This window comes from Oncorhynchus clarkii, chromosome 20 (genome assembly GCF_045791955.1).
Source record: "Oncorhynchus clarkii lewisi isolate Uvic-CL-2024 chromosome 20, UVic_Ocla_1.0, whole genome shotgun sequence".
Lineage (NCBI taxonomy): Eukaryota > Metazoa > Chordata > Actinopteri > Salmoniformes > Salmonidae > Oncorhynchus > Oncorhynchus clarkii.
In genome coordinates, this window is record NC_092166.1 from 8196667 (window position 1) to 8219488 (window position 22822).

Below are 22822 nucleotides of genomic sequence, written 5' to 3' on the forward strand. Positions count from 1 at the left end.
GAGGCCTACGTCACCGGCCTTCTAGGCGTCACTGAACTGGACTGATTACCACCAACCCCGGACCGTCTTGTCTCATTACACACACCTGGTTCCCATTCCCCCTAGTATGTGTATATATGTGCCGTCTGTTCCACATTGTCCTTGTTGGTTATTGTTCCATGTCCGTTGGTCTTGTACCTGTGCTCTGTTGTATCCGCTTGCTTGTTACCGTGTTAGTGTGCACTTGTTATTACGGGTCTCGTCCTGTGTATTGTTATTACGGGTCTCGTCCCGTGTATTGTTATTACGGGTCTCGTTCCGTGTATTGTTATTACGGGTCTCGTTCCGTGTATTGTTATTACGGGTCTCGTTCCGTGTATTGTTATTACGGGTCTCGTTCTGTGTATTGTTATTACGGATCTCGTCCTGTGTATTGTTATTACGGGTCTCGTTCTGTGTATTGTTATTACGGGTCTCATCCCGTGTATTGTTATTACGGGTCTCGTCCCGTGTATTGTTATTACGGGTCTCGTTCCGTGTATTGTTATTACGGGTCTCGTTCCGTGTATTGTTATTACGGGTCTCGTTCCGTGTATTGTTATTACGGGTCTCAACCTGTGTGTTGTTATTACGGGTCTCGTCCCGTGTATTTATTAGAGGTTTACACCTCACTCTTTGTTTGGGTTTACAGCCCTGTGTTATATATGTGTGTTTGTTTTGGGCTTCGTCCCCATCATGTTCATGACGTACTCTTATTTTGGGTAGTGAAATAAAAATATAAAAATCGTATTCCTGTGCCTGTCTCCTATCATTATTCAACATGACAACTACAGTCTCAGAAAAAAATGTGCTATCTAGATGTAGATGTAAAAAAATTTTTTTTAGCTATCCTCATAGGAGAACCCTTTGAAGAACCCTTTTTGGTTCCAGGTAAAACCCTTGTGGGTTCCATGTAGAACCCATCCTACAGAGGGTTCTACATGGAACCAAAGAGGATTATTCTATGGGGACAGCTGAAGAACCCTTTTTGGAACCATTTTTTTGTAAGAGTGTATGTGCAAACGCTTAGCTTGACACTATGCAAACAATGAAGAAAAACAAACTTTTAACCAAAGAGTGATGGTGTGAATCTTATAATGCATTTATGCATGTTGTATTGGTAACAACTGAATAAAAAAACAACGATATTTTCAGTTGCTCTCATTGATTTCATTATTCTGTGTTTCTGTTTTGTGTATCCCCTGAATACACAACAATAGTTTTTACCTGTGAAGATATTCTTAAAAGGGTGCTAAAGTAATGAATAAATATAGATTTTAGAATCTGATCTAAAAGGAGCGATCCAAATATAATATAGAGGGGAAAGCTGACACCATAACAATTAAATGAAAACAATACAATATCAAGAATGGGGACCAAATGAAAACATAAGCACTTTGAAAATAAAATCTTTCTCAGCATAATCCAGGGGGTTCATCCAAGTTAAATTGAGGCATATTAGTGAGTGGTGAGGGTAAGATTAGGTTCAGATATGCTAGCAGGTGGTTAGGGTAAGGTTGGGTTCAGATATGATAGTGAGTGGTTAGGGTAAGGTTAGGTTCAGATGTGCTAGCGAGTGGGGTTAGGGTAAGGTTGAAATATGATTGTGATTGGGGTTTGGGTAAGGTTAGGTTCAGATATGCTAGCGAGTGGTTAGGGTAAGGTTGGGTTCAGATGTGATAGCGAGTGGGGTTAGGGTAAGGTTAGGTTCAGATGTGTTAGGGAGAGGGGTTATGGTAAGGTTAGGTTCAGACATGCTAGCAAGAGGGGTTAGGGTAAGGTTAGGTTCAGATGTGTTAGCGAGAGGGGTTCAGGTAGATTAGGTTCAGATGTGATAGAGAGTGGGAGTAGGGTAAGGTTAGGTTCAGATGTGATAGCGAGAGGGGTTAGGGTAAGGTAAAGTTCAGATGTGTTAACAAGTGGTTAAGGTAAAGTTAGGTTCAGATGTGATAGAGAGTGGGGTAGGGTAAGGTTAGGTTAGGTTCAGACATGCTAGCGAGAGGGGTTAGGGTAAGGTTAGGTCCAGATGTGTTAGCGAGAAAAATTAGGGTAAGGTTAGGTTCAGATGTGATAGAGAGAGGAATAAGGGTAAGGTTAGGTTCGGATATGCTAGTGAGTGGTTAGGGTAAGGTTAAGTTCAGATATGCTAGCGAGAGGGGTTATTGTAATATTAGGTTCAGATGTGTTAGTGAGTGGGGTAGGGTAATGTTAGGTTCAGATATGCTAGCGAGACGGGTTAGGGTAAGGTTAGGTTCAGATATGCTAGCGAGTGGGGTTAGGGTAAGGTTAGGTTCAGATGTGTTAGCGAGTGAGGTTAGGGTAAGGTTTAAATATGCTTGTGATTGGGGTTAGGGTAAGGTTAGGTTCAGATATGCTAGTGAGTGGGGTTAGGGTAAGGTTAGGTTCAGATGTGTTAGCGAGTGAGGTTAGGGTAGGGTTAGGTTCAATTGTGTTAGCGAGTGGGGTTAGGCTAAGGTTCAGATATGATAGCGAGTGGGGTTAGGGTAAGGTTTAAATATGATAGTGAGTGGGGTTAGGGAAAGGTTAGGTTCAGATGTGATAGCGAGTGGTTAGGGTAAGGTTAGGTTCAGATATGCAAGAGAGTGGTTAGGGTAAGGTTAGGTTGAGATATGATAGCGAGTGGGGTTAGGGTAAAGTTAGGTTCAGATGTGATAGAGAGTTGGGTTAGGGTAAGGTTTAAATATGCTTGTGACTGGGGTTAGGGTAAGGTTAGTTTCAGATATGATAGCGAGTGGGGTTAGGGTAAGGTTAGGTTGAGATATGATAGCGAGTGGGGTTAGGGAAAGGATTAGGTTCAGATGTGATAGCAAGTGGTTGGGGTAAGGTTAGGTTCAGATATGCTAGCGAGTGGATAGGGTAAGGTTAGGTTCGAATATGCTAGCAAGTGGGGTTAGGGTAAGGTTAGGTTGAGATATGCTAGCGAGTGGTTAGGGTAAGGTTAAGTTCAGATGTGTTAGCGAGAGGGGTTAGGGTAAGGTTAAGTTCAGTTGTGTTAGCGAGAAGGGTTAGGGTAAGGTTGATTTCAGATATGATAGCGAGTGTGGTTTGCAGATAGGGTTATCAGTTAAGGTAAGGTAAAAAAAAATAACGGGTCTCGTTCTGTGTATTGTTATTACGGGTCTCATCCTGTGTATTGTTATTACGGGTCTCACCGCCACACGTTACATACCTGTCCAGTGTGTACTTGTATTTGTATTTATCAAGAAGCCCTCTACTCTTCCTGGGGTCCAGCAACCTTAAGGCAGTTATGTACAAGTTACGCACTCTGCCACCCCCAACCAACCTCCTTGCACTTCTGTTGTGATTTCAGGCTTGGTTAGTCTTATTTCCATGTAATTAATTACAATGTGTGTAATAAAAAATGCTACAGTAACACAGTCAAACCTCAAACATCTTCAATCCATAGGATAAATCCCAAATGTTTCCTCATAGCTCTATGTTTTTGTTGAGGTTCAATGCCAGCATTATCAAACTAGATTAAAGCTACAGTATCTAGGTCCAGGCTGACACCATAATTAGTTGATCAAATTAATCAGGAATATTAGTGCTACGGTGGAACAAGTAGCTCTCCGGGTCGGAATCGGAGGTGACCCTGGCTACAACGACTGTACATGCAAAGGTTCATTGCCCAATAATAATGTACGAATTATTAGTAATAATTTTAATTACATACTAATAATAATTAAATAATCATATGTATTCAATCATAATTATTAATAATAATACTAATTAAATGTGTAATAATAATACTAATTAAATGTGTAATAATAATACTAATTAAATGTGTAATAATAATACTAATTAAATGTGTAATAATAATACTAATTAAATGTGTAATAATAATACTAATTAAATAATTCATAATAATAATTACATAATTCATAATAATAATTATGACATAATTCACAATAATAATGACATAATTCATATTAATAACAATATTGTCCAAGCTAATTGGACTCACACACGCCATATATTGTTTTGTTTGTGAGCTAAGATGTTTGAATATTTTCCCTCGTTAGTTGTTGGCCATTTAGTTTTAAGTTCATGACATTTTACAGTTCACCTATGTCTGATATTTTCAGCTAAGGGTTTTCTAAATTACTTTCACACATGCTCTTGCCCAAGGCAAGAAGCATAATTCTTCCATGGTTTTCACACCAACATTAATGAAAACAGATGTGGCTTCACCGTTCCTAATGTTATGTCCATATGTATTTGCAAATCCCAGCTAAAATATTTAATCTCTTGGGATTTAAGATCACCATAATAGTTCAAGTGTATTTGGAGTCATATAAGATGAGGACTTAGCTATTGTTTGTTGTTAGTAGCAAATTCCGGTAACAATGTGCATTAAATTGCCCTTCCACCTGTGAAATACCGTTGCACTTACTATAGTAGCGACATTGTTGACACGAAGCTCTCTATATTGTTTTGTAATTGCAGAGTAATGGAAGGAAGGGTTTTGGAATAAGGGGCATTACCTATTTTTCGTGTAAAGGAATCATGACCCATCATGGCCCATCACGGCCCATCACAACCCATCATAATGGGTTGCATAATGGGTTGCAGTTGCTTGCAGATTGGACTGTACATTCATTCTGGGACAGCCCGTTCCATTTTATCCCATTATGCTCTCTTGGGTTGAGGTCTGGGGACTGACCAGGCCACTCAAGTAAACTGAACTCGCTGTCATGTTCCAGGCGTTGTTTCTACTCAGTTGTTCAGTGTTGGTGATCGTGTGACCATTGGAGGCGCTTCTTCTTGTTTTTAGCTGATAGGAGTGAACCCGCTGCGGTCGTCTGCTGGATCGTCAAGTTATTTTTTCCGAGATGCCGTTCTGCACACCACTGCTGTACCGCGCCATTATTTGTCTGATTGTGGCACGCCTGTTAGCTTGCACGATTCTTGTCATGCTCTTTCAACCTCTCATCAACGAGCTGTTTTCGACCCAAAGGTCTGACGCTGACTAAATGTTTTTTTTGTTTGCCGCACCATTCTCTGTAAACCTGGACTGTTGTGCATGAGAAGCTCAGGAGGGGGGCAGGTTCTGAGATACCGGAACCGGCACTCCTGATACTGACGATAAACCAATCACAAAGTCGCTTAGGTCACACGTTTTGCCCATTCTAGCATTCAATCGAACAGTAACTGAATGCCTCGATGCCTGTCTGCCTGCTTTATATAGCAAGCCACGGCTATTTGACTCACTGGGAGCGATCCATCTTCGTGAACGGGGTGTTGTACTTAATAAACTGTCCGGTGAGTTTACAGTGGGTGTCGTAAGAATTTATTCCTTTTTTGTCTTACTGAAATATCTTTAATTGGTATTTTTTTTGTCAGTGACTACACAAAATACTCTATAATGTCAAAGTGAAAAGAAAATCCTACAAATGTTTACAAATTAATAAATAGTCATTGCATAACTATTCATCCCCTTTGTTTAGGCAAGCCTAAATTAGAACAGGAGTCAAATTTGACTAAACAAATCATGTAATAAGTTACATGGACTCACTCTGTGAAATAACAGTTTAAAAAAAAATGTCTTTCTATTTTTATTGATTGAATGTTTAAAACATACAATATACTTGCAGTGAAGCCGCTCACCAACTACATCACATTAGTCATCTAACAGCCTCCCATCCAGAGCGACACACAGAAGCAACCAGGGTCAATGCCCTGCTCAAGGGCACGTCGACAGATCTCCCACAAGGTCAAAAAAAGGGGACCTGAACCAGCGATCCATCAGCCACAGGCCCAAGCTCCCAACCGCCAGCCCTCCAAAATCCCCCCACAGTTTCAAGAGCTGCCCCTCAACCATCCGAGACCCCCCCCCCCCCCCCGAGAAAAAAATAATAATAGTACAAATAATAATAATTTTAAAAATTACATTCCCCACCCCCAAGACCCCCCCCCCCCCCTCCAATGCACCAACAACCAACAAAATGAACAAAAGAGAAAAAAGAAAAAGACAAAGGAAAAAATAAAACAACAAAGACAACAAAAATCATAACAGCAAGGCCAACTGAATATGTTTGAGTGCATGCATGGCACTATTTACCTGTGTGTGTGTCCGTGTATGTGCACATGTGTGCATTCGAATGAGAGTGTGTGTATATGCATGTGTACAAACACCTACACGGCATCAGCCTCAGACAAACCGACATTGGCTGTAAAAATACTGCCCCTCGGTGTCATTCAAACTGACTTTTTGTTATGTTTAGACTTAATTTTTATACTTTTATCTTTGAACGTTATTCTATCCCCTGCCCAGCAACTCCACTCCCACTTGTCTCCAATTCCACATCCCAATCCTCAGCTTCCCTCAGCCCATCCTCAGCTTCCCTCAGCCCATCCTCAGCTTCCCTCAGCCCATCCTCAGCCCATCCTCAGCTTCCCTCAGCCCATCCTCAGCTTCCCTCAGCCCATCCTCAGCCCATCCTCAGCTTCCCTCAGCCCATCCTCAGCTTCCCTCAGCCCATCCTCAGCTTCCCTCAGCCCATCCTCAGCTTCCCTCAGCCCATCCTCAGCCCATCCTCAGCTTCCCTCAGCCCATCCTCAGCTTCCCTCAGCCCATCCCACCTCCCATCCTATCTCTGCTGGCCACCCTCTTCGGTTTTCTCCGCACCATATATCTTTCAACTATGCTGTGATGTTAAACTAGAATTTCAATCTATCTAACCGAATAGAATCCACAGATTGCGAATTGAAGATAAATACTTTTACTAAGAGTATTAGTGTATTATTAATGGACTGACCCGGTCTCTCCAGATCTCCTAACAGTACTATTTCTAGGGTCAATTTTAGATCAATGTTTTGCATTTTTAGACATTCCTGAACCTGAGACCAGAAACAGGCTGCCTGAGGGCAACACCAAAATAAATGGTCTATTGATTCTGTATCCTCACAACAAAATCTGCAGAGCTTCCATGATTGAATGCCCCAAATATTCAACATTTTGACAGGGGCAAGAATTCTATATAATAATTTTAGCTAAAAACCACAAGGTCCTTGTGTCGTTTTATATATCAACTCATACCATGTACCATGGAATCGGTACATCAAAAATCTCTTCCCAACTATTTTGCAATCTGTATGGCACATCCTGGTCCTCAAATGAAACTGATATACTTTCCAATTTATGCTATTTATATTCCTCTGCCAGTTTTGATCCTTTATATTGGGCAGACAGACCAGTTCCCTACCTCCTCCCACTATCACCTGCCTCCTCCATGTTTTGGGGTAATGCTGTAATCAGTTGGTTGTACTGCTGGATTGAGAAGACCTTCCCATACAATTCTGACAACTCCATGAAGGACATAACTCTACCATTCCAATTTACGATATCATTTAAAAACAAAATACAATTTTCAAACATCTTTCCCATAAATACAGGTATTTTTTCAGCCAGCGCATTTGAGTTCAGCCATAATATCTGTTCTGTCTTTTCAGGGGGATGAAATTGAAATTGTAGCCAGCTCTGCAATGCTTGTTTGAAAAAGAGAGATACTTTGAAAAAAGTTTCATTTTCAATTAATCGAAAATGAGACATGGCAATCTGCACAAAGGCAAAAAGGCTATTTTTAAACAATGGATGAGCTTTTCTTAGTAATCTACTTGAGAACCATTTAGGGTTCAAGTAAAACTTTTGAATAAGTTAAGCTTTTAGAGAGAGGTTTAGTGCTTTTAGATTTAATAATATCAACCCACCTAATTCATATTCATTATGTAGATAGGCACTCTTTATTTTGTCTGGTTTAGTGTCCCAGATAAAGCAAAATATTTTTTACTCATATGATTTGAAAAACGAAGGAGTAGGCAGCACCATAAGTAAGTGAGTAAACTGAGATATGACTAAGGAGTTAATCAGGGCAATTTCCCCATAAATACACAGGTATTTACCTCTCCATGGTTGCAGGATCTTGTCTATTTTTACAAGTTTTTTATTTAAATTCATTGTGGAGAGCTCATTTCTATCTTTGTGATATGAATACCAAGTATGTCTACTTCGCCGTCAGCCCATTTTATAGGTAAACTGCAGGGTAATGTAAAGGTTGTATTTTTAACGATCCAATACGTAATATTGTACACTTAACATAATTAGGGTAAAGTCCAGAGTCCAAATAACAGGGGTTGACACATCTTGTTTAATGACTTCCCCTTCCTCTGTCCCTCATACATACAACATCTGTAAGGTCCCTCAGTAAAGTATTGCATTTCAAGCATAGATTCAACTATAAAGTCCAGGGAGCTTTTCGAAATCCTCATAAAGAAGGGTTGTGATTGGTAGATGGGTACCAATAATAAATCAGACATTGAATCGCTCATTAAGGTCAAGTTAATAATTATGCTGTGGAAGATGTATTATGATGGCTGCAGTTTTATTGTCTCTTAACCAACCGTGCTATTTTGTTTGTTTTTTCGCATTGTTTGTAACTTATTTTGTACATAATGTTGCTGCTACCGTCTCTTATGACCTGAAAAGAGCTTACTCACCTTGAATTGGATGAATCATTTTTCTTTAATGAGTCGGATGGTTAGGATATACTCCAAACACCCGAACAGGCCCTCATCCCCATAATTTGCAGGAGAAAGAAACTGAGATTTTGTGGAAAGAGATCGGGGTGCCTTGTGAGGATCAGGCGACGAGTGGCTAATCTGCCTTTGCTAACGTTCAATCGCTGAAAAATAAATGGGACGAACTGAAAGCACGTATAGCCTACCACCGGGACATTAAAAACTGTAATATCTTATGCTTCACCATGTCATGGCTGAACGACGACATTAATAACATACAGCTAGTGGGATATACACTCTATAGGCAGGATAGAACAGCAGCCACTGGTAAGAAACGGGGAGGGGGCCTATGCATATTTGTAAACAATAGCTGGTGCACGATATCTAAGGAAGTCTCAGGGTTTTGCTCACCTGAGGTAGAGTATCTCATGATAAGCTGTAGACCACACTATCTACCTAGAGAATTTTCATCTGTATTTTTCGTAGCTGTCTACATACCACCACAGACCGATGCTGGCACTAAAACCGTACTCAATGAGCTGTACACCGCCATAAGCAAACAGGAAAATTCTCATCCAGAGGTGGCGCTCCTAGTGGCCGGGGACTTTAATGCAGGGAAACTTAAATCAGTTTTACCAAATTTCCAACCGCATGTTAAAGGTGCCACCAGAGGGAAAAAAAACTCTAGACCACCTTTACTCCACACACAGAGTATCAGGAATCAAGGTAAGACCCATGTGCAGACTGTGTGAAGAAGCAATGTTTATTGTAGCCAGGCAAATGACAGATCAAGGCAGGCAGGTGTCAATAATCCATAGCCAAGGTATAGGACGGCAGGCAGAATCAGGGTCAGGCAGAATCAGGGTCAGGCAGAATCAGGGTCAGGCAGAAATCGATAATCCAGAGGTGAAGCAAAGGTACAGGTCTGCAGGCAGGCTCAGAGACAGGCCGTGGTCAGGTGGGTACAGGGTCAGGACAGGCAGAGGTCAGGCTTGCGAGTACAGGGTCAGGACAAGCGAAGGTCAAAAACCAGGAGGACGAGGAAAAGATAGACTAGGGAATAACAGGAGTTGAGACAAAACGCTGGTAGGTATGAACAAACAAGACGAACTGGCAACAGAGAGACATAAAACACAGGAATAAATACCCAGGGGATAATGGGGAAGATCGGCAACACCTGGAGGGGGGTGGAGACAAGCACAAGGACAGGTGAAACAGATCAGGGTCACGTACAAAGCTCTCCCTCGGCCTCCATTTGGCAAATCTGACCATAATTATATCCTCCTGATTCCTGCTTACAAGCAAAAATTTAAGCAGGGAGGACCAGTGACTCGGTCTATAAAAAAAGTGGTCAGATGAAGCAGATGCTAAACTACTACTAGCACAGACTGGAATATGTTCCGGGATTTTTCCGATGCCTTGAGGAGTACACCACATCAGTCACTTTATCAATAAGTGCATTGATGACGTCGTCCCCACAGTGACTGTACGTACACACTAGAGGTCGACCGATTGGTCACATACACGTGTTTGGCAGATGCTATTGCGAATGTAGCGAAATGCGTGTGCTGCTAGCTCTGACTGTGCAGTAATATATAACAATTTCACAACAATACACACAAATCTAAGTAAAGGAATGGAATTAAGAATATATATAAATATTTGGACGAGCAATGTCAGAGCGGCATAGACTAAGATACAGTAGAATAGAATACAGTTCAGAGGTCGACCGATTAATCGGCATGGCCGATTAATTAGGGCCCATTTCAAGTTTTCATAAAACAGACTCCGAAGACTCCGATTATGGCCGATTACATTGCACTCCACGAGGAGACTGCATGGCAGGCTGACCACCTGTTACGCGAGTTGCTAGCTAGCATTAAACTTATCTTATAAAAACAATCAACCTTAACATAATCACTAGTTAACTACACATGGTTGATGATATTACAAGTTTAACTCGCTTGTCCCGCGTTGCAAATAATCAATGTGGTGCCTGTTAGTTTATCACTGAATCACAGCCTACTTCGCCAAATGGGTGATGATGATTTAACAAGCGCATTCGCGAAAAACTGTCGTTGCACCAATGTACCTAACCAAAAACATCAATGCACTTCTTTAAAATCAATACACAAGTATATGTTTTTTTTACCTGCCTATTTAGTTAAAATAAATGAATGTTAGCCGGCAATATTAACTATGGAAATTATGTCACTTCTCTTGCGTTCTGAGTCAGGGTATATGCAGCAGTTTGCGCTGCCTGGCTCGTTGCGAACTGTGTGAAGACCATTTCTTCCTAACAAAGACCGTAATTAATTTGCCAGAATTTTACATAATTATGCCATAACATTGAAGGTTGTGCAATGTAACAGCAATATTTATACTTATGGATGCCACCCGTTCAATAAAATACGGAACAGTTCCGTATTTCACTGAAATAATAAATGTTTTGTTTTCGAATTATAGTTTCCGGATTTGACCATATTAATGACCAAAGGCTCGTATTTCTGTGTGTTTATTATATTATAAATAAGTCTATGATTTGATATTTGATAGAGCAGTCTGACTGAGCAGTGGTAGGCAGTAGCACTTTCGTAAGCATTCATTCAAACAGCACTTTACTGCGTTTGCCAGCAGCTCTTCGCAATGCTTGAAGCACAACGCTGTTTATGACTTCAAGCCTAACAACTCCCGAGATTAGGCTGGCAATATTATAGTGCCTGTAAGAACATCCAATAGTCAAAGGAATATGAAATACAAATGGTATAGAGAGAAATAGCCCTATAATAACTGCAACCGAAAACTTCTTAATAACTGGGAATATTGAAGACTCATGATAAAAGGAACCACCAGCTTTCATATGTTCTCATGTTCTGAGCAAGGAACTTAAACGTTAGCATTTTTACATGGCACATATTGCACTTTTACTTTCTTCTCCAACACTGTGCCTTTGCATTATTTAAACCAAATTGAACATGCTTCATTATTTATTTGAGGCTAAATCGATTTTTATTTATGTGTTATATTAAGTTAAAATAAAAGTGTTTATTCTGTATTGTGATAATTGTCATTATTACAAATATATATATAAAAATTGTCAGATTAATCGGTATCAGCTTTTGTTGGTCCTCCAATAATCGCTATCGGTATCGGCGTTGACAAATCATAATCAATCGACCTCTAGTACATACCCCAACCAGAAGCCATGGATTACAGGCAACATTCGCACTGAGCTAAAGGGTAGTGCTGCCGCTTTCAAGGAGCAGGTCTTTAACCCGGAAGCTTTTAAGAAATCCTGCTATGCCCTCCGACGAACCATTAAACAGGCAAAGTGTCAATACAGGACTAAAATCAAATCGTACTACACCGGCTCTGACACTCGTCGGATATGGCAGGGCTTGCAAACTATTACAGACTACAAAGGGAAGCACAGCCGAGAGCTGCCAAGTGACACGAGCTTACCAGATGAGCTAAATAACTTCTATGCTCGCTTCGAGGCAAGTAACACTGAAACATGCATGAGAGCATCAGCGGTTCTGGATGACGGTGTGATCACGCTCTCCACAGCCGATGTGAGTAAGACCTTTAAACAGGTCAACATTCACAAGGCCACAGGGCCAGATGGATTACCAGGACGAGTGCTCCGAGCATGCACTGACCAACTGGCAGGTGTCTTCACTGACATTTTCAACCTCTCCCTGAGTCTATAATACCAGCATGTTTCAAGCAGACCACCACTGTGCCCAAGAACACTAAGGTAACCTGCCTAAATGACTACCGACCCGTAGCACTCACGTCTGTAGCAATGAAATGCTTTGAAAGTGGAGCAGGTTGAGAGCTTCAAGTTCTTTGGTGTCCACATCACCAACAAACTAACATGGTTCAAGCACATCAAGACAGTCGTGAAGAGGACAAAACAAAACCTATTCACCCTCAGGAGACTGAAAAGATTTGGCATGGGTCCTCAGATCCTCAAAAGGTTTTACAGCTGCCTGGCATGGCAACTGCTCGGCCTCCGATCGCATTGCACTACAGAGGGTAGTGCGTACGGCCTAGTACATCACCGGGGCCAAGCTTCCTGTCATCCAGGACCTCTATACCAGGCGCTGTCAGAGGAAGGCCCTAAAAATTGTCAAAGACTCCAGTCACCCTAGTCATAGACTGTTCTCTCTGCTACTGCACGGCAAGCGGTACCGGAGCGCCAAGTCTAGGTCCAAGATGCTTCTATGCACCCCCAAGCCATAAGACTCCTGATCATTTAATCAAATGACTACCCAGACTATTTGCATTGCCTCCCCCCCCCCCACCCCCCACCCCACACACCTTCTACACTGCTGCTACTCTCTGTTATTATCTATGCATAGTCACTTTAATAACTCTACCTACATGTAGATATTACCTCAATTACCTCGACACCGGTGTCCCCCGCACATTGACTCTGTACCGGTACCTCCTGTATATAGCCTCTTTATTGTTATTTACTGCTGCTCTTTAATTATTTGTTACTTTTATCTCTTACTTTTTTAAGGTATTTTCTTAAAACTGCATTGTTGGTTAAGGGCTTGTAAGTAAGCATTTCACTGTAAGGTCTACACCTGTTGTATTCGGCACATAACAAATACAATTGTATTTTATTTTAATTGTAATTTTCCTAAGTCCCTCTTTGTGGCACCTGACCACACGACTGAACAGTAGTCCAGGTGTGACAATGTTGATGGTGTTGGCAGAGCAATGCTTTATTATAGACAAACTTCTCATCTTAGCTACTGTTGTGTCAACATGACAGTTTACTCCAAGCAGCTTAGTCTCCTCAACTTGCTCAATTTCCACATTATTATTATTATTATTTCCACAGTATTCATTACAATATTAGAGGTTCAGGGTTTAGTGAATAATTTGTCCCAAATACAATGCTTTTTGTTTATGAAATATTTAGGACTAACTTATTTCTTGCCACTCATTCTGAAACTCACTGCAGCTCTTTGTTAAGTGTTGCAGTCATTTCAGTCGCTGTAGTAGCTGACGTGTATAGTGTTGAGTCATCCACATACATAGAGACTTCACTTAAAGCTAGTGGCATGTCGTTAGTAAAGATTTTAAAAAGTAAGGGCAAAACAGCTACCTTGGAGAGGCTTCTATTAAAGAACACCCTCGGTGTTCTGTTAGACAGGTAACTATTTATCTACAATATAGCAGGGGGTGTAAAGCCATAACACATTCAATATAGCAGGGGGTGTAAAGCCATAACACATACAATATAGCAGGGGGTGTAAAGCCATAACACATACATTATAGCAGGGGGTGTAAAGCCATAACACATTCAATATAGCAGGGGGTGTAAAGCCATAACACATACAATATAGCAGGGGGTGTAAAGCCATAACACATACATTATAGCAGGGGGTGTAAAGCCATAACACATACAATATAGCAGGGGGTGTAAAGCCATAACACATACATTATAGCAGGGGGTGTAAAGCCATAACACATACATTATAGCAGGGGGTGAATCTAATGAACTTATCCTCTGCAGCAGAGGCAACTCCGGGTCCCCCTTTCCCGCGGCGGTCCTCATGAGAGACGGCTCCATCACAGTGCCCGTTGGCCTCCGCGACCTCACCCGAAGAAACTTTCAAAGTTCTTTATAGCAGGGGGTGTAAAGCCATAACACATACATTATAGCAGGGGGTGTAAAGACATAACACATACATTATAGCAGGGGGTGTAAAGCCATAACACATACAATATAGCATAACACATATATTTTTTTTCCAGCAGTAGACTATGATCGATAATGTCAAAAGTCTAAAAAAACAGCCCCCACAATATTTTTATCACACATTTCTCTCAGCCAGTCACCAATCATTTGTATAAGTGCTGTGCTTGTTGAATAATCATTCCTTATAAGCGTGTCGAAAGTCTGTTTTTGTACTGTAAAATAGCATTGTATCTGGTCCAACACAATTTTTTCCAAAAGTTTACTAAGGGTTGGTAACAGGCTGATTGGTTGGCTATTTGAGTCAGTTAAGGGGCCTTTACTATTCTTGGGTAGCGGAATGACTTTTGCTTCCCTCCAGGCCTGAGGGCACACACTTTCTAGTAGGCTTAGATTGAAGATATGGCAAATAGGAGTGGCAATATCCTCCGATATTATCCCCAATAATTTTCCATCCATGTTGTCAGACCCTGGTGGCTTGTCATTATTGACAGACAACAATACTTTTTTCACCTCTTCCACACTCACTTTACATAATACAAAATTACAACGCTTGTCTTTCATAATTTGGAAAGTTATACTTGGATGTGTAGTGTCTGCGTTTGTTGCATGTTATGCCTAAATTTACTAATCTTGCCAATGAAAAATCATTAAAGTAGTTGGCAATATTTGTTGAACCTTTATTTAACTAGGCAAGTCAGTTAAGAGCAAATTATTATTTGCAACGACGGCCTATCTTCCACTTTGACAGAGTATTTTGTGTAGATCATTGACAAAATAATTACAATTAAATCCATTTTAATCCCACTTTGTAAGAATAAAATGTGAATAATCCAAGGTGGGTGAATACTGTATGATCTACATCAGTATGTAAATTGCCTAATTAGCTAAATTAAATAACATTGCCTACTTTGGGGGCTATTAAAATTAAGTAGGCATCAATCCCATCTCTGTACACAGGGATTTGACAATTGGTTTTACAAAAAAAATGATTTATGATTAAGATAAAATTGTTTGAGAGAAACTTGTTTTGGGCCAATTCTTGTGCAGACCTATTATTTTCTGTGAGAAAGAGATTTTGAGAGGAAACTAAAAGTTTCCCTACTTAATCAACAGTCAGAAAATCAACGTGTTCATTGACCGACTTTGCTACTCCCAAAGCCGCAAAACTAAGATTGGTTTGAGGAATGAATAGAAAAAAATGAACAATAAATGAACAATAAATGAACAATTCAGACAATGAGGGTGCATTTATTTGAATTTGGAGCGGCTCCTTACCCACAGAGAGGAGGCTGTGATTTGAATGGTGTGTGAGGTAGTTGGGTTGGCTGAATATCAAATAGGAGAGTTATCTCTGATAATATTGGCAGATCGGGTTTATGGCAGCGCTTCATAGGTCTATCTGATACGGTGGTACTAAGGGACAAAGGAAAATTCCAGAATTAGATGACTGACTAATCAGTTCTGAGATCATGTCATGATGAAAATTCTGGTTGAACTTTGTTGTAATTTGGAGATTTGAAACCACATTTTTATAAAGCCTCACACACAGTTTTTAGTAATTAATGCATTGATTTCACCGAGAACAAATAAAAGTGAAATGTAAGGTTTTCAATTTAATTGGGATTCAAATTCCAGATAATTCCAGATAGTTGACAACAATAATTTAGAAAACTCAATAATGAACACTGCTACTGCAAAATGTTTTCAAAAGACAATTTGCCACCACAAATTTGTCAAATTGGTCTTCCAACACCAAGTCTACATGACAAGGCAAACAAACAAAGAGAGCTTTGCGTGTTGTTTGTCGTGGAACAAGATTATTCACATCATGTGGTTTTGCACTGCAAACATTTGAAAAGACAATGAAAATGCATCAAGAAACAAACATTGGCACACGTTCATCAAAAGTTTCACCAGGTAAAAAACAAACAAACACAACATGCTGTTTAAGGGGAGAAATCGGTCACCTTAAATCCCCCTACCATTGACAGTGTGACTAGACTGGCAGAGAGTCGGAGGGTGGACTGCCAGAGGTTAAGGGGTTAAGGGGGAGGGGCTCTGTAAGTCATACTGCCGTTTTGGATCAGCGGGTTCATAAATAATGTGGGACAGAGATAAATAGAGTATGACAGGCAATCAGTTACACATGTCATCCAAGGACACTAGCCACAAGACTACTGGACCGTGACACACTGCTGCGCTGAGTGAGGTTCGTTGTCTGAGGGGACGCCACTGAACACTCGTCTCTCCGAGGGGGACAAACATAGACCAGGTAAGAGACCGCAACCTTTGACCTTTGAAGCGGGTTTACAGATATTGCCGCAGCATGTGATGATGTAGTTGTCAGCTATTTGGGGGAAACAGTACTTTATCAGCGACAACATTAATCCTTTCACAGATCAAAATGGCAATATCTGTCCATGGGGAAAACTACACCGGACCAAAGTGTTGGTTCCATGTGTCATTGGCTGAAATAAAAGATCCCAGAGATGTTCCATATGCACAAAAAGCCTATTTCTCTGAAATTTTGTGCACACATTTTTTACTTCCCTCTTAGTGAGCCTTTCTCCTTAGCCAAGATAAGCCATCCACCTGACAGGTGTGGTATATCAAGAAGCTGATTGAATAGCATGATTATTACACAGGTGTACCTTGTGCTGGGGGGGCAATAAAATGGCACTAAAATGTGCAGTTTTGTCACATAACACAATGCATAGATATTCTTCACAACTACAACGACTGACCGCTGAAGCGCCTAGGGGGCTGGGACCAGCTTGGGCGCCAACAATCAACGATAGGCTGGGTGAGTTTAAACCACGCCCAGTCTCTACTCTGACAGGCCGGCTCAGAAGCAGGAACTACTTCTGTCAGAGTATATTATAATATCTTTGTCAGGAACAAGTCAGTTCTCTGTTCTACCCTGCGTGGTGTTACAGCGAACCCGTATATACGAAAATTGCATTTACCACCATAAAAAATAAATGTTATACAATCGGTGACTCAATGTCATATTCATCCTGATACCAGATTCGATTGACGCAACCCTTAACACATCTAAATCCTCCCTGACTCTGGTCTTTGTGTGTACAGGTGAACCAGGTGAGAATGGAGAGCATGGCAACAACGGCCCTCTGGGTACTTGTGGTTTCCCGAGCAACCCTGGTCTGAAGGGCGATAGTGTCCTGTCGTATCACTCTTCCTTCAGCGTGGGCCTGACAGATCCCGTCCCTGCCTCCAACGTGCCCATCCACTTCAACAAATTATTTCACAACGAGCAGCGCCACTACGATGATGTGAGCAGGAAGTTCCACTGCTCCCGCCTTGGGGTCTACTTCTTCACGTACCACCTCACCGTCTACACCAAAGATCCTCGGGTGAGCCTGTTCAAGAACGACAAGCCCATCATGTTCACCTATAACCAGTACTACAAGGGCAATGTTGACCTCTGGGGCTATCACACTGAGGCTGGAGTCTGGGGACGAGGTGTGGCTGCAGATCTACGGAAGAGTTTGGAGGGGGGGGAGGGGTGTATGCAGACAACACCAACGACTCCACCTTCTCCGGGTTTCTTTTGCATCCCGACATGGGAGCGTCGAAGGCTAGGAGGAGACTTCGCTCTGTTGAACTTAGATACTGAGGTTATGCGGGTCTTGAAGGGAGATATTGAGACTAGGGTAGGTTGTATCATCTTTTTCCTGACTGCTCTATAGGCCTCCGTTGCCCACTGACTGGTCTGAGGGGGGAGGGATAACAAGTTGTTTCTTACATTATTACATTTTCAAAAAGATGTACTGAATATTTTTAACTTCTCAAAATGTGGGTTTTAAAATGTTGGTTCTATATCTATTGGATTCTAGCATTTAAGAGACATTAATGCAATACTATATTTAATATACAATTGAATAACAAAGTTGTGCACAGAAACAGCTTATGACCTAGATGGCTTTATGACTGTGTCACATCATATGGGGGCAGTGTCTGTGAAAGAAAAAATGTGTTACAGTAAAAATGAAGTCAGCTATGCTTTCTTTGTCAGATAGCCATTTTGCATCGTAGTGGTTTGTAAACAAGATTAGCAACGGAGATTTACTTTGCTGATAAAATAGGGACATGGCAGGTTTGAGCAAGTATCCCCAACACTTCGGGAGAGTGTGGCAGGCCAGTCACCCTTCAGACATTTGGTGGATCCCATTTAGCCAACCAGTCGGTTACGGTTTGTCAGTAGTATATCCTATTTCTGGTTTGATGACCATGGCCATACAACTGTGCTAAGGGGAATTACATCCCTCCCTTCCCCTTACGCCTGGCTGAAAAGTATCATGAGAATATTTATTTGGAAATCAACTCTACGGAGAAAAGAGACAGAATCTAAAAGTTGTAATGTACAATATCAACATTCAGTTATCTTTCTCATAAAATAAAGTTAATTGGCAGATGCAATCCCCAAACTGACAACATCTTCATTCTAATAAAACCCTGCTCAGACGTTTAGCTGTGCCTGTCTCTATAACAACACTGAGGCTGAAATAGAAACTGGAGATCGGTGTAAACTACTGTACTGTGTGCAGTGGCTTCTAGCAGTGACCTGGGTAATCTACCTCCAGGTCTAGAGCCAATGGGTGACCATGTACATTGCATCACTTGCTCTTGGACCAATTAGAGCTAAGCTATGTTCATTCTGGAGAATCTATCGTGCTAAGACTAAATAGTAATGAAACAACATCATGATGCTCTTGGCCACTTAAACGGTCAGACTAGTCAGCACACAGTAGCAATAGATGTGTGCTAAGAAATAACTGCCTTATGGAGATGTGTGGAGACAACTGCCTTGTTCAGGGACGTGATATCAAATACTGATATACAGTTGAAGTCAGAAGTTTACATACACCTCAGCCAAATACATTTAAACTCAGTTTTACACTATTCCTGACATTTAATCCTAGTTTTAGGTCTGTTTTAGGTTAGTTAGGATCACCACTTTATTTTAAGAATATGAAATGTCAGAATAATATTAGAGAAAATGATTTATTTCAGCTTTTATTTCTTTCATCACATTCCCAGTGGGTCAGAAGTTTACATGCACTCAATTAGTATTTGGTAGTATTGCCTTTAATTTGTTTAACTTGGGTCAAATGTTTCGGGTAGCCTTCCACAAGCTTCCCACAATAAGTTGGGTGAATTTGTGCCCATTCCTCCTGACAGAGCTGGTGTAACTGAGTCAGGTGTGTAGGCCTCCTTGCTCGCACACACTTTTTCAGTTCTGCCCACAAATCTTCTATAGGATGGAGGTCAGGGCTTTGTGATGGCCACTCCAATACCTTGACTTTGTGGGCCATTTTGTCAAAACTTTGGAAGTATGCTTGTGGTCATTGTCCATTTGGAAGACCCATTTGTGACCAAGCTTTAACTTCCTGACTGATGTCTTGAGATGTTGCTTCAATATATCCATATAATATTAATTCCTCATGATGCCATCTATTTTGTGAAGTGCAACAGTACTTCCTGCAGCAAAGCACCTCCACAACATGATGCTGCCACCCCCGTGCTTCACAGTTGGGATGGTGTTCTTCGGCACGCAAGCCTCCCCCTTTTTCCTCCAAACTTAACAATGGTAATTATGGCCAAACAGTTCTATTTTTGTTTCATCAGACCAGAGGACGTTTCTCCAAAAAGTACGCTCTTTGTCCCCATGTGGAGTTGCAAACCGTAGGCTGGCTTTTTTATGGGGGTTTTGGAGCAGTGGCTTCTTCCTTGCTGAGTGGCCTTTCAGGTCATGTCGATATAGGACTCGTTTTGCTGTGGATATACAGTGCCTTGCGAAAGTATTCGGCCCCCTTGAACTTTGCGAGCTTTTGCCACATTTCAGGCTTCAAACATAAAGATATAAAACTGTATTTTTTTGTGAAGAATCAATAACAAGTGGGACACAATCATGAAGTGGAACGACATTTATTGGATATTTCAAACTTTTTTAACAAATCAAAAACGAAAAAATTGGGCGTGCAAAATTATTCTACAATTTATTTTCTGAGGTATTGGCTGATTTCTTTTGATTTTCCCATGATGTCAAGCAAAGAGGCACTTAGTTTGAAGGTAGGACTTGAAATACATCCACAGGTACACCTCCAATTGACTTAAATGATGTCAATTAGCCTATCAGAAACTTCTAAAGCCATGACATCATTTTCTGGAATTTTACAAGCTGTTTAAAAGGCACAGTCAACTTAGTGTAAATACACTTCTGACCCACTGGAATTGTGATAAAAATAAATAATCTGTCTGTAAACAATTGTTGGAAAAATTACTTGTGTCATGCAAAACTATAGTTTTTAACAAGAAATTTGTGGAGTGGTTGAAAAACTATTTTTAATGACCTAAGTGTATGTAAACTTCCGACTTCAAATGTTTTTGACTGGGTTTCCTATGTGTTGGTTTTCTAGTTGACAGACACTTCTACGTTCTACGTCGCTACCCACATTATCGTAATGTTGCTAATGCAATCGTGACGATCAAAGACCGTTGAAATGTGAACATGAGTATTTTACGCCTCACCACGGTTCTCTTAAAATGCCATAGCCTCTTACAATAACAAATGGTAGACAATACAGAATTGCTGGTGAATGTGCAGTATTTACACCCCTGGACTTTTTTCACATTGTGTTGTGCTACAGAATGAATATAAAATGGATTAAATTGAAATGTTTTATCACTGGCACACAATACCCCATAACGTCAAAGTGGAATTATGTTTAAAAATATATATAAAATTAAAATGTATAAAAAAATGAAAAGCTTAAATGTCTTGAGTCATTAAGTATTCAACCCTTTTGTTATGGCAAGCTTAAATACATCACAACATAATGTGGAGTAAGTCTAGGAGTATGGCTACTTTCTGAAGGCACTGTTAATTAAATGCTTATGAAATAATCTCACATTCATTGCCACCATTACATCATTAATAAAGGGGAACTATTCATGCATGTGTCCACTGATTGGATTTATAAGAATATTTGGAAGATAAATACACAAAGCAGAGAAAGAGGACAATACAGTACTAGAGGTTAGGAGGACAATACAGTACTAACGATCAATGTAAATAGTGTTTTTTCTGTAATGGGGAATTATTGATTAATGGGTCAGAGACATGGGAGGAATTTGTCTATACAGTGAGCCTGAAATAGGATACTTGTTATTTGGCCATTGGCCCAGTTATATTGCAAGGACTTCTAATTGGTCAACCACAGGCTAGGGCTGAGTTATAAAACTAGATCCTGTCCCTTTGTTCTGTGGAGAGAATCACTGGGGACAGGGGAGCATGAACATCTACCTCTCTGCATGGATTCGCCCACTTTGAATAAGAATAAACCTTTTTTCCTCCCCCTGATTTGCTTTGGGGTCTGTGTTATTGAAGAGTAACAACTGCTAATATATTCATACTGTATTTCCTGAATAAAACCACAAATCTAAATTCTGGAGGAACATCACAATGCAAACCACATGATGAGCTCACAGTTTAATCAGATGGAAATCAGCAGTGAAAGAGCAGGAATCAAGTCTCTTCAGTAACTATGCAAAATGTGGTCCTCCCGAGTGGAGCAGCGGTCTAAGGCACTACATAGTACTAGAGGTATCACTATAGGCCCGGGTTAGTCCCAGGCTCTGTCGCAACCGGCCGTGACCGGGAGACCCATGAAGTGGCGCACAATTGGCCCAGCGTTAGGGGAGGGTTTGCCCGGCTGGGACGTCCTTGTCCCATCGCACTCTAGCGTCTCCTTGTGGGGGGCCGGGCACCTGCAGGCTGACTTCGGTCGCCAGTTGTATGGTGTTACCGCCGACAGATTGGTACAGCTGGCTTCCGGGTTACGCAAGCAGCGCGGCTTGGCAGGGTGGTGTTTCGGAAGACGCATGGCTCTCGACCTTCACCTCTAAGTCTGTACGGGAGTTGCAGCGATGGGACAAGACTAACTACCAATTTGATAAATTAAACAAAATAACAAAATACGCAACATTTTCACCGAACAAAAATGTAAACGCAACATGCAACAATTAAATTCATTAAGCCCAACATCTATGGATTTCACCTCACTGGGAATACAGATATGCTGTGCGAAGTTGTTGAATATTGGCAGGAACTGGAACACGCTGTCGTACACATCGATTCAGAGCATCCCAAACATGTCAATGGGTGACATGTCTGGTGAGTATGCAGGCCATGGAAGAGCTAGGACATTTTCAGCTTCCAGGTATTGTGTACAGATCCTTGCGACATGGGACCATGCATTATCAAACTCAAACATGAGGTGGTGGTGGATGAATGGCACGTCAAGGGGCCTCAGGATCGTTGTCCGTAGCTAATGCCTGCCCATACCATAACCCCACCACGGGGCACTCTGTTCACAACGTTGACATCAGGAAACCGCTCTCCCACACACCATAAACACCGTCTCCCATCTTCCCGGTACAGTTGAAACCGGGATTCATCCGTGAAGAGCACTTCTCCAGCATGCCAGTGGCTACAACGCCAAACTGGTCAAGACCCTGTTGAGG

The 22822-nt window shown here is 41.2% G+C and overlaps 1 pseudogene; it reads left to right on the plus strand.

Moving 5' to 3' along the window:
- Window positions 1-4871: 4871 nt before the first annotated feature.
- LOC139376685 (adiponectin pseudogene) lies at window positions 4872-17912 on the plus strand (annotated as a pseudogene).
- Window positions 17913-22822: the final 4910 nt, after the last annotated feature.